Source organism: Ranitomeya imitator, chromosome 5 (genome assembly GCF_032444005.1).
Source record: "Ranitomeya imitator isolate aRanImi1 chromosome 5, aRanImi1.pri, whole genome shotgun sequence".
Classification (NCBI taxonomy): domain Eukaryota; kingdom Metazoa; phylum Chordata; class Amphibia; order Anura; family Dendrobatidae; genus Ranitomeya; species Ranitomeya imitator.
The window spans coordinates 415,537,189-415,555,965 of record NC_091286.1 but is presented as its reverse complement, the minus strand read 5'-3'; the positions used below and the strand labels follow the sequence as shown (position 1 = coordinate 415,555,965).

Genomic DNA, 18,777 nt, shown 5'->3' with positions numbered 1-18,777 from the left:
TTTCTACAACAACTAAACGAGAGCCGGAAGATCGAAGCAATGGAGAGGAAACCTGGGGAACACCTTGGAGTGGAACACACCATCTCTCTACACCCCATACCCAATTTGTAGGCCTAATGCAGTGTAGTTTCCAACAACTACTAAACGAGAGCCGGAAGATCGAAGCTCAGGAAAGGCAACCTGGAGAACACCTTGGAGTGGAACACACCATCTCTCTCCACCCCATACCCAATTTGTAGGCCTAATGCAGCCTACTTTCCGACAACTACTAAACGAGAGCCTGAAGATAGAAGCTCAGGAAAGGCAACCTGGAGAACACCTTGGAGTGGAACACACCATCTCTCTACACCCCATACCCAATTTGTAGGCCTAATGCAGTGTAGTTTTCTACAACAACTAAACGAGAGCCGGAAGATCGAAGCAATGGAGAGGAAACCTGGGGAACACCTTGGAGTGGAACACACCATCTCTCTACACCCCATACCCAATTTGTAGGGCTAATGCAGTGTAGTTTCCAACAACTACTAAACGAGAGCCGGAAGATCGAAGCTCAGGAAAGGCAACCTGGAGAACACCTTGTAGTGGAACACACCATCTCTCTCCACCGCATACCCATTTTGTAGGCCTAATGCAGTGTAGTTTTCTACAACTACTAAACGAGAGTCGGAAGACCGAAGCAATGGCAAGGAAACCTGGGGAACACCTTGGAGTGTAACACACCATCTCTCTCCACCCCATACCCATTTTGTAGGCCTAATGCAGTGTAGTTTTCTACAACTACTAAACGAGAGTCTGAAGACCGAAGCAATGGCAAGGAAACCTGGGGAACACCTTGGAGTGTAACACACCATCTCTCTCCACCCCATACCCATTTTGTAGGCCTAATGCAGTGTAGTTTTCTACAACTACTAAACGAGAGTCTGAAGACCGAAGCAATGGCAAGGAAACCTGGGGAACACCTTGGAGTGTAACACACCATCTCTCTCCACTCCATACCCATTTTGTAGGCCTAATGCAGTGTAGTTTTCTACAACTACTAAACGAGAGTCTGAAGACCGAAGCAATGGCAAGGAAACCTGGGGAACACCTTGTAGTGTAACACACCATCTCTCTCCACCCGATACCCATTTTGTAGGCCTAATGCAGTGTAGTTTTCTACAACTACTAAACGAGAGTCTGAAGACCGAAGCAATGGCAAGGAAACCTGGGGAACACCTTGTAGTGTAACACACCATCTCTCTCCACCCGATACCCATTTTGTAGGCCTAATGCAGTGTAGTTTTCTACAACTACTAAACGAGAGTCTGAAGACCGAAGCAATGGCAAGGAAACCTGGGGAACACCTTGGAGTGGAACACACCATCTCTCTCCACCCCATACCCAATTTGTAGGCCTAATGCAGCCTACTTTCCGACAACTACTAAACGAGAGCATGAAGATCGAAGCTCAGGAAAGGCAACCTGGAGAACACCTTGGAGTGGAACACACCATCTCTCTCCACCCCATACCCAATTTGTAGGCCTAATGCAGCCTACTTTCCGACAACTACTAAACGAGAGCATGAAGATCGAAGCTCAGGAAAGGCAACCTGGGGAACACCTTGGAGTGTAACACACCCTCTCTCTAAACCATGGAAGGGCTGATTCTTAGGAAGGAAGGCTGTCGGAAAGAAGCATGGCGCGTCCGAGGGTGATTATATTCTTATTAGGTATATACTCACCCTCGGACGCGCCCTGCTTCTTTATTTGTAATGAATGTTTATTTGCAATGTGGTTTTGACTTACTCTATTATTTTTGTAAATAATGATTTTTTCATTTTCATTGTTTTGCATCTTCTTGGCAATAATATAAAGAAGACGCGACAGGACAACACTCGGTGGATGCCATATCTGTGTTTTAAATAGAAAAAAACTTTCAGTTAACTACTTGCAGGAGAAAGTTATTGTAGCTGGTGGCCCTTTTTAGTACTGTGCCAGATTTTTGTTGTATGTGTTTGTTTTTCATGTTAAAATGTCTGCATTTGATATCTCTCCAGTATTTTTTTTTTTATAAGCAAAAGACTTATTTTTATATTTTCTGATGTTGGTTCAAGGGGTACACGGGCAGCAGTAGACAGGTCAGTGGAGGCCTAGTGGAAGGAGGGACCGCAGACAGGCTTCGAAGCCCTAAAATAATAAATTGGGCTGGCTGTAGGCAATTTACAATTGGTTCCAGGGGAACACGGGCAGCAGTAGACAGGTCAGTGGAGGCCTAGTGGAAGGAGGGACCGCAGACAGGCTTCGAAGCCCTAAAATAATAAATTGGGCTGGCTGTAGGCAATTTACAATTGGTTCCAGGGGAACACGGGCAGCAGTAGACAGGTCAGTGGAGGCCTAGTGGAAGGAGGGACCGCAGACAGGCTTCGAAGCCCTAAAATAATAAATTGGGCTGGCTGTAGGCAATTTACAATTGGTTCCAGGGTAACACGGGCAGCAGTAGACAGGTCAGTGGAGGCCTAGTGGAAGGAGGGACCGCAGACAGGCTTCGAAGCCCTAAAATAATAAATTGGGCTGGCTGTAGGCAATTTACAATTGGTTCCAGGGGAACACGGGCAGCAGTAGACAGGTCAGTGGAGGCCTAGTGGAAGGAGGGACCGCAGACAGGCTTCGAAGCCCTAAAATAATAAATTGGGCTGGCTGTAGGCAATTTACAATTGGTTCCAGGGGAACACGGGCAGCAGTGGCCTGGTCAGTGTAGTAGTAGTGGTAAGAACTGGCCGCAGACAGGCTTCGAAGGCCTAACATAACAAAAATTGTGATGTAGGCAATTTACAATTGTTTCCAGGGTAACACGGGCAGCAGTAGACAGGTCAGTGGAGGCCTAGTGGAAGGAGGGACCGCAGACAGGCTTCGAAGCCCTAAAATAATAAATTGGGCTGGCTGTAGGCAATTTACAATTGGTTCCAGGGTAACACGGGCAGCAGTAGACAGGTCAGTGGAGGCCTAGTGGAAGGAGGGACTGCAGACAGGCTTCGAAGCCCTAAAATAATAAATTGGGCTGGCTGTAGGCAAGTTACAATTGGTTCCAGGGGAACACGGGCAGCAGTGGCCTGGTCAGTGTAGTAGTAGTGGAAAGAACGGGCCGCAGACAGGCTTTGAAGGCCTAACATAACAAAAAAGTCAATACAAAGGTATTGACAGTGCCAGGCAGTGAAGGATGTCAGCGCATAGACTAAACATTGGTGGAGCTGTGAGAGAAAATTTTGCAAGTGGTAGAGCACAGTTTGAGCTGGGGGGGGGACTGTCTTGTGGCCGGCGGTACAGGCCCAGGGCCCCTCATATTACAACGGTGTGTCTGACGTTGGGTGCGCACCACCACCGCCAGACACTTTATTGTACTATGAGGGACCCAGTGGCAGTGCCGTCGACCAAAAGCGGGCACACCCACCTCTTCAGACAAACAGCACTCTCACGGGTGCTGGCGCCAAGTGGCGATACCACGGCCCCGTGTGGGGAGTTTGGCCATTTACTGAGGTGTAAACATGTCGTATGCTGGACAATCAGGTGCAGAAAATTACGAGATTGGAAAAGTCATTCAGAATAGTCCACAGGCAAGACCTTTTCATAGGAAAGCTAGGTGTCAGCCGGGCAAGGTGGGGCAAAAGATTTCGAAATCCAGTTGTGGTTCATTTTAATGAAGGTTAGATCATCTACATTTTGGGTAGCCAGACGAGTCCTTTTTTCTGTTAGTATTGAACCTGCAGCACTGAATACTCTTTCTGATAGGACACTAGCTGCCGGGCAAGCAAGCTCCTGCAATGCATATTCTGCCAATTCTGGCCAGGTGTCTAATTTTGATGCCCAGTAATCAAATGGGAATGACGGTTGAGGGAGAACGTCGATAAGGGATGAAAAATAGTTAGTAACCATACTGGACAAATGTTGTCTCCTGTCACTTTGAATTGATGCTGCAGTACCTGTCCTGTCTGCGGTCATAGCAAAATCACTCCACAACCTGGTCAGAAAACCCCTCTGGCCAACGCCACTTCTGATTTCTGCCCCTCTAACACCTCTGGTCTGCTGGCCCCTGCAGCTCGTGTGAGAACGATCACGGGCGTTGTGTGCAGGGAATGCCAGAAGCAAACGGTCAACAAGAGTGGATTGTTTGGTTACTAATATTATTTCCAAGTTGTCATGTGGCATTATATTTTGCATTGCAATTTGCCTTTATAGCGAGGATCAAGGAGGCAGGCCAACCAGTAATCGTCATCGTTCATCATTTTAGTAATGCGTGTATCCCTTTTGAGGATACGTAAGGCATAATCCGCGATGTGGGCCAAAGTTCCAGTTCTCAAATCTGTGGTTGTGCTTGGTTGAGGGGCAGTTTCAGGCAAATCCACGTCACTTGTGTCCCTCCAAAAACCAGAACCCGGCCTTGCCGCGCCAACAATTTCCAGTGGCCCCAGAAAAGCTTCCTCATTAAAAATATAATCATCCCCATCATCCTCCTCGTCCTCCTCCTCCTCTTCGCCCGCTACCTCGTCCTGTACATTGCCCTGGCCAGACAATGGCTGACTGTCATCAAGGCTTTCCTCTTCCTCAGCTGCAGACGCCTGATCCTTTATGTGCGTCAAACTTTGCATCAGCAGACGCATTAGGGGGATGCTCATGCTTATTATGGCGTTGTCTGCACTAACCAGCCGTGTGCATTCCTCAAAACACTGAAGGACTAGACACATGTCTTGAATCTTCGACCACTGCACACCTGACAACTCCATGTCTGCCATCCTACTGCCTGCCCGTGTATGTGTATCCTCCCACAAAAACATAACAGCCCGCCTCTGTTCACACAGTCTCTGAAGCATGTGCAGTGTTGAGTTCCACCTTGTTGCAACGTCTATGATTAGGCGATGCTGGGGAAGGTTCAAAGAACGCTGATAGGTCTGCATACGGCTGGAGTGTACGGGCGAACGGCGGATATGGGAGCAAAGTCCACGCACTTTGAGGAGCAGGTCGGATAACCCCGGATAACTTTTCAGGAAGCACTGCACCACCAGGTTTAAGGTGTGAGCCAGGCAAGGAATGTGTTTCAGTTGGGAAAGGGAGATGGCAGCCATGAAATTCCTTCCGTTATCACTCACTACCTTGCCTGCCTCAAGATCTACAGTGCCCAGCCACGACTGCGTTTCTTTCTGCAAGAACTCGGACAGAACTTCAGCGGTGTGTCTGTTGTCGCCCAAACACTTCATAGCCAATACAGCCTGCTGACGTTTGCCAGTAGCTGCTCCATAATGGGAGACCTGGTGTGCAACAGTGGCAGCTGCGGATGGAGTGGTTGTGCGACTGTGGTCTGTGGACGAGGTCTCGCTTCTGCAGGAGGACTAGGAGGAGGGGGTGCGAACGGCTACAGCCAACTGTTTCCTAGACCGTGGGCTAGGCAGAACTGTCCCAAACTTGCTGTCCCCTGTGGACCCTGCATCCACCACATTTACCCAGTGTGCCGTGATGGACACGTAACGTCCCTGGCCATGCCTACTAGTCCATGCATCTGTTGTCAGGTGCACCTTTGTGCTCACAGATTGCCTGAGTGCATGGACGATGCGCTCTTTAACATGCTGGTGGAGGGCAGGGATGGCTTTTCTGGAAAAAAAAGTGTCGACTGGGTAGCTCGTAGCGTGGTACAGCGTAGTCCATCAGGGCTTTGAAAGCTTCGCTTTCAACTAAACGGTAGGGCATCATCTCTAACGAGATTAGTCTAGCTATGTGGGCGTTCAAACCCTGTGTACGCGGATGCGAGGCTAAGTATTTCCTTTTTCTAACCATAGTCTCATGTAGGGTGAGCTGGACTGGAGAGCTGGAGATCGTGGAACTAGCGGGTGTGCCGGTGGACATGGCAGACTGAGAGACGGTGGGAGATGGTATTGTTGCCGCCGGTGCCCTAGATGCAGTGTTTCCTACTACGAAACTGGTGATTCCCTGACCCTGACTGCTTTGGCCTGGCAAAGAAACCTGCACAGATACTGCAGGTGGTGCGCAAAATGGTGGCCCTACACTGCCGGAAGGGATGTTGCGTTGATGACTAGCTTCATTGGCCGAGGGTGCTACAACCTTAAGGGACGTTAGGTAGTTAGTCCAAGCTTGCAAATGCATGGTGGTTAAATGTCTATGCATGCAACTTGTATTGAGACTTTTCAGATTCTGCCCTCTGCTTAAGGTAGTTGAACATTTTTGACAGATGACTTTGCGCTGATCAATTGGATGTTGTTTAAAAAAATGCCAGACTGCACTCTTTCTAGCATCGGATACCTTTTCAGGCATTGCAGACTGAGCTTTAACCGGATGGCCACGCTGTCCTCCAACAGGTTTTGACTTAGCCACGCGTTTTGGGCAAGATACGGGCCCAGCAGATGGAACCTGTTGCGATGTTGATGCCTGCTGCGGCCCCTCCTCCTCCGCTTCAGAACTGCTGCCGCCTGCACCCTGTTCCCCCAATGGCTGCCAATCGGGGTCAAGAACTGGGTCATCTATTACCTCTTCTTGTAGCTCGTGTGCAACTTCGTCTGTGTCACCGTGTCGGTCGGTGGTATAGCGTTCGTGATGGGGCAACATAGTCTCATCAGGGTCTGATTCTTGATCACCACCCTGCGAGGGCAATGTTGTGGTCTGAGTCAAAGGACCAGCATAGTAGTCTGGCTGTGGCTGTGCATCAGTGCACTCCATGTCTGATTCAACTTGTAATGGGCATGGACTGTTAACTGCTTCACTTTCTAAGCCAGGGACGGTATGTGTAAAGAGCTCCATGGAGTAACCCGTTGTGTCGCCTGCTGCATTCTTCTCTGTTGTTCTTTTTGCTGAAGAGGACAAGGAAGCGACTTGTCCCTGACCGTGAACATCCACTAACGACGCGCTGCTTTTACTTTTACCAGTTTCACGAGAAGAGGCAAAAGAGCTAGAGGCTGAGTCAGCAAGATAAGCCAAAACTTGCTCTTGCTGCTCCGGCTTTAAAAGCGGTTTTCCTACTCCCAGAAAAGGGAGGGTTCGAGGCCATGTGTAGCTAGACGACGAACCTGGCTCCACAGCTCCAGACTTAGGTGCAATATTTTTTTTCCCACGACCACCTGATGCTCCACCACTACCACTACCCTCATTACCAGCTGACAATGAACGCCCCCGGCCACGACCTCTTCCACCAGACTTCCTCATTGTTTTAAAAACGTTAACAAACTAACGGTATTTATTGCTGTCACACAACTTACACGGTGAGCTATAACTTCAGTATGATTTTGCTACCCCTTTACAGGTGGGTGAGACCACAACGAAAATCAGCCACAATGTTACACACTCTGTTGTTGTTGGCAACAAATGAAAGAGATGCCACACACGCAGGACTGTCACTGAAGCGCAAATGTAAATATTAATCTCCCACTGATTTGTGTTTTTTGTTTTTCAGGGAGACTTTAGAAAAAAAAATAAAAAATTTTTCAGGAAGAATTTAGAAACAAAATAAAAAAAATGATTGTTTCAGGGAGAATTTAGAAAACAAATAAAAAGACAACAGGCTTTCTAGGGCCCACTGAGTGAGAGAGGACGCACACAGGAGTCAGGAGTGGCACACAAGCCCAGAGGCCAATATTTATCTCACACTGATTGATGTAGTGATTTTTTCTGGTAGATTTTGGAACCCAAATCAAGCAAAAAAATTAATAGGCTTTCTATGGCCCACAATTGGAGAGAGAGAGATGGCACACCCAGGAGTCAAGACTGGCACACAAGCAGAAAGGGCAATATTAATCTCCCACTGATTTGTTTTGTTTTTTTTCAGGTAGATTTTGGAACCCAAATCAAGCAAAAAAATTAATAGGCTTTCTATGGCCCACAATTGGAGAGAGAGAGATGGCACACCCAGGAGTCAAGACTGGCACACAAGCAGAAAGGGCAATATTAATCTCCCACTGATTGATTTAGTGATTTTTTAAGGTAGATTTTGGAACCCAAATCAAGCAAAAAAATTAATAGGCTTTCTATGGCCCACAATTGGAGAGAGAGAGAGAGATGGCACACCCAGGAGTCAAGACTGGCACACAAGCAGAAAGGGCAATATTAATCTCCCACTGATTGATTTAGTGATTTTTTCAGGTAGATTTTGGAACCCAAATCAAGCAAAAAAATTAATAGGCTTTCTATGGCCCACAATTGGAGAGAGAGAGATGGCACACCCAGGAGTCAAGACTGGCACACAAGCAGAAAGGGCAATATTAATCTCCCACTGATTTGTTTTTTTTGTTTTTTTTCAGGGAGACTTTAAAAAAAAAAAAAAAAGGATTTTTCAGGAACAATTTAGAAACAAAATTAAAAAAAATTATTGTTTCAGGGAGAATTTAGAAAACAAATAAAAAGACAATAGGCTTTGTAGGGCCCACTGAGTGAGAGAGGACGCACACAGGAGTCAGGAGTGGCACACAAGCCCAGAGGCCAATATTTATCTCACACTGATTGATGTAGTGATTTTTTCTGGTAGATTTTGGAACCCAAATCAAGCAAAAAAATTAATAGGCTTTCTATGGCCCACAATTGGAGAGAGAGAGAGATGGCACACCCAGGAGTCAAGACTGGCACACAAGCAGAAAGGGCAATATTAATCTCCCACTGATTGATTTAGTGATTTTTTAGGGTAGATTTTGGAACCCAAATCAAGCAAAAAAATTAATAGGCTTTCTATGGCCCACAATTGGAGAGAGGGAGAGAGAGATGGCACACCCAGGAGTCAAGACTGGCACACAAGCAGAAAGGGCAATATTAATCTCCCACTGATTTGTTTTTTTTTTTTTACAAGGGAGACTTTATAAAAAAAAAAATAAAAAAAAAAGATTTTTTAAGGAAGAATTTATAAACCAAATAAAATAAAATGATTGTTTCAGGGAGAATTTAGAAAACAAATAAAAAAAAAGGCTTTGTAGGGCCCACTGAGTGAGAGAGGACGCACACAGGAGTCAGGAGTGGCACACAAGCCCAGAGGCCAATATTTATTTACCACTGATTGATTAAGTGTTTTTTTCAGGTAGATTTTGGAACCCAAATCAAGCAAAAAAATTAATAGGCTTTCTATGGCCCACTATTTGTGAGAGAGATGGCACGCTCAGGACTGGCACACAAGCCCAGAGGCCAATATTAATCTCCCACTTTTTTTTTTGGTTCCAGGGAAAATTTATAAACCCAATAAAAAAAATAATAAATAGGCTTTCTATGGCCCACTATCTGAGAGAGAGATGGCACGCTTAGGACTGGCACACAAGCCCAAAGGCCAATATTAATCTCCCACTGATTGATTTAATGATTTTTTCAGGTAGAATTATGAACCCAAATCAACCAAAAAAATAAATAGGCTTTCTATGGCCCACTATTTGTGAGAGAGATGGCACGCTCAGGACTGGCACACAAGCCCAGAGGCCAATATTAATCTCCCACTTTTTTTTTTTTTCCAGGGAAAATGTATAAACCCAATAAAAAAAATAATAAATAGGCTTTCTATGGCCCACTATCTGAGAGAGAGAGATGGCACGCTTAGGACTGGCACACAAGCCCAAAGGCCAATATTAATCTCCCACTGATTGATTTATTGATTTTTTCAGGTAGAATTTAGAACCCAAATCAAGCAAAAAAATTAATAGGCTTTCTATGGCCCACTGAGTGAGAGATGGCACACACAGGAGTCAGGAGTGGCACACAAGCCCTGAGGCCAATATTTTTCTCCCACTGATTGATGTTGTGATTTTTTCAGGTAGATTTTGGAACCCAAATCAAGCAAAAAAATAAATAGGCTTTCTATGGCCCACTGAGTGAGAGATGGCACACACAGGAGTAAGGAGTGGCACACAAGCCCTGAGGCCAATATTTTTCTCCCACTGATTGATGTTGTGATTTTTTCTGGTAGATTTTGGAACCCAAATCAAGCAAAAAAATAAATAGGCTTTCTATGGCCCACTGAGTGAGAGAGGACACAGACAGGGATGGCACTCTAGCAGAAATGCCAATCTTAATCTCCCACAAAAAAAAAACAAAAAAAAGGAACTGTCCTTCAATTACTATCTCCCTGCAGTAATCTCAGCCAGGTATGGCAGGCAGCAATAAGGAGTGGACTGATGCACAAATTAAATAAAAAGTGTGGACAAACAAACAAGAAAGCTGTGCAGAAAGGAAGGAACAAGAGGATTTGTGCTTTGAAAAAAGCAGTTGCTTTGCACAGCGGTGTACACACAGCAATGCAGCTATCAGGGAGCCTTCTAGGGCAGCCCAATGAGCTACAGCGCTGAGGGGAAAAAAAAAAATGTAGCTTCCACTGTCCCTGCACACCGAAGGTGGTGTTGGGCAGTGGAAATCGCTACAGCACAAGCGGTTTGGTGGTTAATGGACCCTGCCTAACGCTATCCCTGCTTCTGACGAAGCAGCAGCAACCTCTCCCTAAGCTCAGATCAGCAGCAGTAACATGGCGGTCGGCGGGAACACCCCTTTATAGCCCCTGTGACGCCGCGGACAGCAAGCCAATCACTGCAATGCCCTTCTCTAAGATGGTGGGGACCTGGACCTATATCATCACGCTGCCCACACTCTGCGTTTACCTTCATTGGCTGAGAAATGGCGCTTTTCGCGTCATTGAAACGCGACTTTGGCGCGAAAGTCGCGTACCGCATGGCCGACCATGCACAGGGGTCGGATCGGGTTTCATGAAACCCGACTTTGTCAAAAGTCGGCGACTTTTGAAAATGTTCGACCCGTTTCGCTCAACCCTAGTGGTGATGATTCCAGTGAAGAGGTTCTTCACTAGATTAGGGTCTATTAAAAAGAAAAGGTAAGAATAACGTGTATTAAGTTCTCTGATAGGCCTGAGACACACTAATGATTTTAAAATCGGTCCGATATTGCTCCTTCAAAGTTGGACAAGTGTAATGCAAGTGTCATGCGTTTTTCATGCGAGTACAATCCGACTTTTCCCACCTAGCATCCGATTTACATCTGAATGCAGTGTGATTGCTATCCGATTTCAATGTGATTTTAACTTGAGCTTTTGCATAAAGCAATTGTCACGATCCAGGTTGGGGATTGCTTCTGGCTTTTCCTTCCCCGGCCAAGTTATGGTGGGGTTAACCTTTCCTGACTCTCTTTGATTCGTGGGTGGCTATTTATTGGTGCCACTCCTGGTAGCAATTGTCAGTGATAGTTCCAGTCCCTGGCTTGAGCAGCTGACCCATATACCCTAGTGATCCTTCTGCCTCTGATTACCCATATTTGTGCCTGACCCGTTCCCTGTCCCTGACTTAGTGTGTGTTTGGTGGTTTCCTACAGCATTTGAATCAGCTTGTATTCTGAATCCTGCCTCCTGCTTTCCGTCTTTGTTACTACATTTCCTGTCTGGCTTTGACTCTCTGGCTCGTACCCCGACTATGTTTTGTGTCTCATGTTTTGGATCCTGCGCTCCCGTCTGGTTCTGTTTTCTGACTTGTCTCTGAAGTCGTGCATTGCTGTGACCTCTGGTACTTTGTCTTGTTTGTTGCTGACCGGCCTGTCTGTCTACTCTGCTGCCTCCTGGTGGCACTCCTCGCTTTGCACTCTGGTGCTACATGGTGAGTGCTACCTTTTTTCCCTTACCTGCACCCCCTGGTAGAGGTTGCATGCAACTGCCTTACAGTTGCATTACAGCAACTCTCTATGTCATTTACACATCATTTTCAAAGGAAATATTCTTTAAAACACACACACAAGCATGAAAACTTTCTCACACTTGTGGTGACATCAGACAGGTTATTGGAGTTCACAGTGAGACACTGAGCAGCGGTAGCAAACTCTGCTCAGTGTCTCTGTTGAATGACAGGCTGAATGGTTGCATCATGCAGCCATGCAGCCTGCCATTTAGATGAAGCAGAGCTAGAGCCCTTGTGGGATAAATGGATTATTATCTTTTCAGCAGACAGGTGAGGAATATTGTTATTCGATATTTAATTCTTTTGCAGGGGACAATGGCATCACTGGAATGAGTGATGCTGTAAGTATGGTTTAATTAATATTTATTAAAGAAATCTGTATCATTCTTTCAATTAAAGGACTTTATTCTGGGTGTGTGTGTTTTTATTCAATATAACTATGGGTTTAGTAATGGGGACGTCTTATAGATGCCTCTCCATTACTAACCTCTGGGATTGATGTTACCTGACAATACAAAGGTGACATCAACCCCCCCAACTATTAACCCACTTGCCACTTCATCAGGGCAAGTGGGAATAGCGAATCTGAGTGTCAGAATTGGCACATCTCACAGATGCACCTTTTCTGGGGTGACTGAGAGCTGATGTTTTTAGCCTGGGGAGGTAATATCCATGGCCCCTGCCCAGGTTATTAATGTCAGCCAGCAGTTGTCTGCCTAGTCTTTGCTGCTTATTAATTATAGGGAGACCCTTCATCATTTTTTGGGGGGTCTCCCATTTTAACAGCCAGTAAAGGTTAAGTATATTGTTGTGAGCTGATATTATTAGCCTGGGAAGCTCCATGGGTATTACCCCCTTCCCAGGCTATAAACATCTGCCCCAGTTGTTGGCTTTCCCTCTGCTGGTTAAGAAAATTACGCTGGAGGCCACACAATTTTTTTGAGAATTTTTTTTTTAGTAATTAAATACATGTACGGTAAGCTACACACACAATACTAATCGTATATGTCACTGATGACATCTATATATCTATCTATTCTATGTGTATATACTATATGTAGTCTATGCATTCTTTCTTGTCAGGTCCCACTGTGATTTTACTGTACACGGCTGCTGAACTGCTGGCTTTTCAAAGGACATCGATGTATAAAAATTGGACAGTACTCGCAGCACTCAATGACTTCTATTGCTGAATGCGATTCCGTTTCCGATTACAATCACAACATGCTGCAATTTTTTTTAGTCTGATCATGATGCAATCCAAGCTGGAAAAAATGCAGATGCACGCTTAATGATAGAATAACCTTGGTTTGAGTACAATCCAATTTTTAATCGGATTGCATTTGTCCGATTTCAATGAAGGTGACAATGAGCTGATAAAGTAATTTGTCTGGTGAGAATATATCTTACATATCTATGACTCAACAATTCAAAGTTTACTTACCGTATATAAGGTTATCGTATATACATAAATATCAACATCTTAACTTATAAGTAACTGCAGTACATATTTCTGAAATATTCAAGTGATTTTGTTTTCTGGAAATTAAAAGAGTATTTTCAAGATTTAAAGATACCCCATATCCCAGCTATAGGATAGGAGGTAAACTTGAGATCTCTGGGACTGCAACCAAGGAGACCCTTAGCGATTCTAAGAACAACGCTCTGAAATCTTGATAACTAGATTCTGCAAAACTAAGTCTGTATGGAGTATAGATGGCATGCTCAATCACCATTCCATTAATTTTTTTATTGTAAAAAGTTGAATCTACGACATGGCAATTTTTGACTATGCCATGGACAATGATTAAAGCTTAGATCAATCATGCACACTTCTAGGTAAGGCTATTCTGAGGAATCCAGTGTCACACTTTTGGTAATGTTGGTAATATTAAGGGTTTTAGCAACCTGATCCTCAACATTCAGTAAAACATTTCTTAACTTTCATTTGTGTGAATGTCCCTTTAAGGTATACACTCCCTGACAGAAGTATGTCATACTAGAAATAGTCCAGATGCTATCGCAGTAACAGCCGCATCATTACAGCGCATGCGCGGGTAGAGCAGGTAGAGCACACAATTGTGGCTGTTACTGCGCATGCGCAGGAATAGCAGTGATGTGAATGTCACTTGCACAGGCGCAGTTCGTGGTCTTGCAGCTACGAACTGTGCTTGCGCGAGTGACATACATGTCACTGCTATTCCCACGCATGCGTACTAACGATGCGGCTGTTACTGCGCCTGCATGGGAATAGCGGAGGCGTGTATGTCGCAGTTCGTGGCCGCAAGTGACACTGCTGCAGTGCCTCATGGGATTCGGTGACAGCAGCCATAAGTCCCAACTGGCGATTATTATATAGGATATAGATACATATCAGTAAATTACATTAATGTGTCTTTAAGAAGAGAACTTATTGTTAATATTTCCTTCCTGCAGCAAAGTACTGTAGTAGAGTCTAGTAATGTACTGGGGAATACTTGTTATTCAGAGACTTGAAGTGTCAGAGCATGTGAGATATCATTATATTATGGTATCAGGTACCTGTACATGAGGTAATATAAAAGTAAACTAAATAAAGTGCAATAGTCACAAAAAGTAATTCATTATTTTTTCCATACAGAGACATTGGAGATTTAGAAAAAGAAGCTCTCTTTTGTCTATAGCAACCAATCACTGCACAGTAGTGATGAGCGAACGTGCTCAGATAAGGTGTTATATGAACTTGCTTAGGTGCTAACCGAGTGTCTTCAACATGCTTGAAAAAATATGTTAGAGTCCCAGCGGTATGTCTCGTGGCTATTAGACAGTCGCAACACATGCAAAAATTACCTGCCTTTTAGACAATACCTACATGTGTTGCCGCTGTCTAACAGCCGCGAGACATGCAGCCGCGGGAACTCAAACATATTTTTCGCTGAAGACACTTGGTTAGCACCTGAGCATGTTCACATAACACCCTATCCGAGAACGTACGCTCATCACTAGGGTTGATCAATCACCCTAAAAATCGGATCGGAAAGGATTTGTCCGATCACACTTGAAAATCGGCAATCGTGAATTCCGATTTCCAATCCTCATTGAAGTCAATGGGGATAAAAAAATCGGAATTCCTAAAACATCTATTTTACATTGTGGTGTTTTCTAAATGACTAAAAATCCCCAAATAACATGTAGAATTGGTAATCGGAGGCAGCGGAGCCAGAGAAATTAAATAATAATGGGCACAAGTACTGTTTTTAGTATGAATAGCGGTTATAATGGGGCACATTTGGTCTACGGGTCAAAATATTAACGTAATGCTTGGCAAACTCTTTGGAATTTACTTTTTCTTCATTCATTTCATTTTATTCTGCAACGGTGGGCACGGCGTTGTAGATACCATAATCACGCCTGTGGATCTCCCAGGCCGAGATGTCTGCTTTGCTCTTTTTTTCCGCTAAGATCTAGGGCAAAAACGGTTCTTAAATGATTGTCTGTCGCTTCTGCTGCACTCTATGCGTGAGATGCAGGGTGGCCATACACTTGAACCAGCGGGGAAAACCACAAAATTCACTATAGATACTGATGACCCGAAATCACACCAACATCTTTCTGACCCATGTCGCACACGACAAGATGCTGGACGGCTCTAGTCTATAGCTAACGCCCAGTCCCCACAGTCAATAAAAATGTTGAAGAGATCTAAAGCTGCGCACCACAATCCAAAATAGAATGCACAGGAGCAAGAGTCCTGCCTACATTTTTGTCTGCACATCATTCCGCGGCAGCAGCATTGATGCCATGTTTGCTGTTCCTTTCCCTGGGTACAATAAATGGTACCAAGCTCTACTCACTATCAATTTCAATTTTTTTTTTTGTTACCTTTCATTCTTCTTTTTTAAATAGCTCATTTTGATAGCTTTTTTAAGAAAATGTGTTGATTATTAAAAAAATAATAATAATTTTGCTTGCCCTATTCCTCTGTTGTGTTGGAGTAGGTTTAAATATAAGAACTTTGTGTGGTTTAGCGACATTTGAAAAATACTTCTTCCTGGAGGCCTATCTTAGGGGACTCTCATCGGGAGGGGTCTGCATTCAGCTTGCCCCGCAGCAGCAGGGAGTCTCCAGGGGTACCACGAGGAGGAATGGACTCACCCCCATACACTGTTTCATCTTCTTCTGCTTAGACTTATTTTTTCTTCTTCTGCATTTTATCATTCTGCTTTTTCTTATTCTGCTTATTCTTTTTTTTCCTGGTCTTATGGTATCTGGTTCTTCTGGTTCTGATGCTTTGGGTTCTGGTGCTTCTGGTTCTTCCATTTCCTAAACCTTTGCTTCATCTTCTTCTTCCTCTGGTTCTTCTTCCTCTGCTTCCGGTTCTTCTTCTTCCTCTGGTTCTTCTTCCTCTTGTTCTGGTTCTTCTTCTTCCGGTTGTTCTTCTTCCTCTGGTTCTGGTTCTTCTTCTTCCTCTGGTTCTTCTTCCTCTGGTTCCGGTTCTTCTTCTTCCGTTGTTCTTTGTCTGGTTCTTCTTCTTCTAGTTCTTCTTGTTCTTCTCCTTTTGGTACTTGTATTTATAATTGTAATTTGTGAAGCATGTAGTTCAGATGCACGGAGGAACAGCAGTGTCTGAAACTTTCAGTGTCTTTCAGTGAACTTTCAGTGTCTGAAAGCACATTCGTGGACCAGCTGATGTTAATGGAACCTGGATACACAGTAGAAGGAACCTGTGGCCAAAGACATTATCGAGAACCAGCTGGTGGTGCTGGGACTCTGTTATTAAGCAGAAAGTATAAGTGCCATTGGCACTATCGAGAACCATCTGGCGGTTCTGGAACTCGTATTGGACTGCAGGGTTAACATGTGTTACTAACCCCCAAAATAAAGGACAGCTTCTGTTCCTGGAACCCGGAGCCACAGCAGGAGCCGCCTGGACTACCTGCACTCTGGAGACCCAGCTAACTCTACTGGGGCACAGAGCAGAAGCAGATCAAGTTGTGCATCTCCCCGATTACCAGTCTACGTTACCGGAACCCGGAGCCAAACTAGGAGGCAACTGTCCTGCCGGCACTCTTGAGAACCAGCTAACAGAGGAAACAGTGCAGGGCAACAGCAGGTGGTGCTGAGGCCCAGTGGTACAGGATTCATTGTAGGTGGACAGCAGAATTTGAATTGCCAGTAGCACAGCCAGAGTCCAGCTTGCATTGCTGAACCCTGAAAACACGATAGCGGGTGTTCACTGTGCTACATGCACTTCCGAGCAACAGATAGCGGTGCTGAGGCCCAGGCAGACAGGATTCATTGTAGGTGGACAGGAGAATTTGAATTGCCAGTAGGTAGCACGGCCAGAGTCCAGCTTGCGTTGCTGAACCCCGACAACATGGCAGCGGGTGTTCACTGTGCTACGTGCACTTTCGAGCAACAGCTAGCAGTGCTGAGGCCCAGGCAGACATGATTTATTGTAGGTGGACAGGAGAATTTGAAGTGCCAGTAGCACAGCCAGAGTCCAGCTTGCGTTGCTGAACCCCGACAACACGGCAGCGGGTGTTCACTGTACTACTGACACTTCCGAGCAACAGCTGACGGTGCTGAAGCCCAGGTGGGCTGATCAGTCTAGTGGTGCCAGAGGGCCAAGTGTGGACCTGGAGACTATTGTCAGACATGTGTTTATCTCATCTGGTGCAGGGCTTGCAAAGTCTGGTGAGATCCAGGCCTGTTTCATTTTTATAAAAGTTAGGCGGTCAACGTTATCTGTGGATAGGCACATGCGTTGGTCTGTTAGAACTCCACCAGCGGTGCTAAAGACACGCTCTGATAACACCTGGCAGTGGGGCAGACCAGCACCTCCAAGGCATACTGGCTAAGCTCTGGCCATATATCAAACTTGGAGACCCAAAACTTAAAGGGGGCAGAACCATCCTGGGACACACTGACATGGCTGGACATGTAGTCTGCCACCATCTAACGGTAATGCTGCATCCTGCTGAATGGAATCGTACGGGATGGTGCATGACGTGGTTGCGGGCACACAAAACTTTGCCACATTTTGGCAAGACTGAACTGGCCTTCTGCAGAGGTGCTGTTCCTGCTCTGTGGACGGCTTCTTCCCCATCCTGGAGGCATTGAGCTGCCATGTGAAACACTCGAAGTAGTCCTCTTAGGTGGAAATGAGGACATCATTGACTGTACCAGTGTGTCTTGGAACTCTGGCATTTTACGATCCCGGTTCAACGGTGTTATCAGGGTTTGTAGGTTGTCCCAGTAGCGAGGATCCAGGAGGCTGGCCACCCAGTAATCATCAGTGTTGAGAATGTGAGTGATACAGCGTCGTTTCGGAGGCACTGCAGCATGAAATCACTCATGTGTTGCACATTGCAGACTGGCCACGCCCCACTGTCCCCTGCTTGAGGCGTGCTCTCTGTCTCCTCTGCATCCCCCCATCCTCGCTGTAAATGATGACTACCAGTGTGTGGTATACCATCCTCCTCTGGCCATACTACTTCCTCCTCCAATTCTTCCTCCTCCTCTTCATCAAAAAGTGTCCCCTGTCTGGGCCTTTGTGAGTTGCCGTGTTGCCTGGCTAGCAACCCACCTGTAGAGATGTGGGTAGACTGTCCTGATACAGAAGGCACTGTCAGCATTTGTTCCTCCTCCTCCTCCAAAACTGCATCCCTTATCCCTAGCATAGTTTTTTCAAGGAGGCATAAGAGGGGTACAGTGATGCTGACTATGGCATCATCCGTGCTCGACATGAGAGTGGAATCATGAAAGGGCCGCAAAACACAGCAGATGTCCTTCATGTAAGCCCACTCGGCATATGTGAAGTGTGGCCTGCATGCTGTGCAACTCGTTTGCGCCTAATGCAGCTGGAATTCCATTACTGCCTGCTGCTGCTCACGCAACCTCTCCAGCATATGCAACGTGGAATTCCACCTAGTGCGGACGTCACATATGAGGCAGTGTTCAGGCAGGTTAAATCTTCGCTGCAGAGCTGCAATGCGTGCATTGTGTATGCTCGAACGGCACAAGTGAGTGCACTCGCCACGGATCTTGTGCCGAGGATCTTCAAGATCCGGATAGCTTTTAAGAAAACTCTGCACGACCAAATTTAACATATGTGCCAGGCA

At 45.6% G+C, this 18,777-nt stretch overlaps 1 protein-coding gene across 1 annotated transcript in view; it reads right to left on the bottom strand.

Annotated features, from left to right (window-relative positions):
• Positions 1–18,777, bottom strand: part of LOC138637787 (receptor-type tyrosine-protein phosphatase beta-like) — a 109,099-nt gene that overhangs the window by 43,842 nt on the left and 46,480 nt on the right. The gene's annotated exons all lie outside the window — the stretch shown is intronic.